This window comes from Saccostrea echinata, unplaced genomic scaffold, assembly GCF_033153115.1.
Source record: "Saccostrea echinata isolate AGI-Se365-2 ecotype Australia unplaced genomic scaffold, CSIRO_AGI_Sech_v1 ptg000033l, whole genome shotgun sequence".
Lineage (NCBI taxonomy): Eukaryota > Metazoa > Mollusca > Bivalvia > Ostreida > Ostreidae > Saccostrea > Saccostrea echinata.
In genome coordinates, this window is record NW_026889782.1 from 14,076,942 (window position 1) to 14,077,500 (window position 559).

A 559-nucleotide genomic window follows, 5' to 3' on the forward strand; every position below is an offset into this window, starting at 1 on the left:
ACGGTCCCCGTTACAATTAATACTAGTTTTTTGTATTTTGGGTAAAACTGCACAAATTCTGAGGGTAGAAGATCCGATATTCCACCGAATGTCGTTTATTTGTTTCATTTATCTAAAAGGTACAAATAAAGATCGGGATAAGTGTCCTTGCAATTGATAATTAAGAAAAAGAACTATTTTTTTATGATAATGTGAATCACATACAAGATATAAAAAAAAATCAATAGATAAGGGGTAAGTCGCTTTAGAAAATGCAATTTTTGTAAGAAGCGCATGAGTTTTAAATATATGATATAAATTTCATTACCTTCCATCCTCTTTTGTACAGTAAAATTCTGACATGAGATCACTTTTTATTATAAATTTAGGTGATGGGTAAAACAGCAGCACAAAGACAAAGAGAATATAAGATTAGAAAAACGCTTTTAAACGGGAACAAGTATTTAGAATGGGAATCGAACAGAGTAGTTTAATACATGCATTACATTCAAGGTTAGAATGTTAAAAGAAATCAAGCAAGATTCAAAGAGATGGGAAAAAACCCGAAAATGTTTGAAAA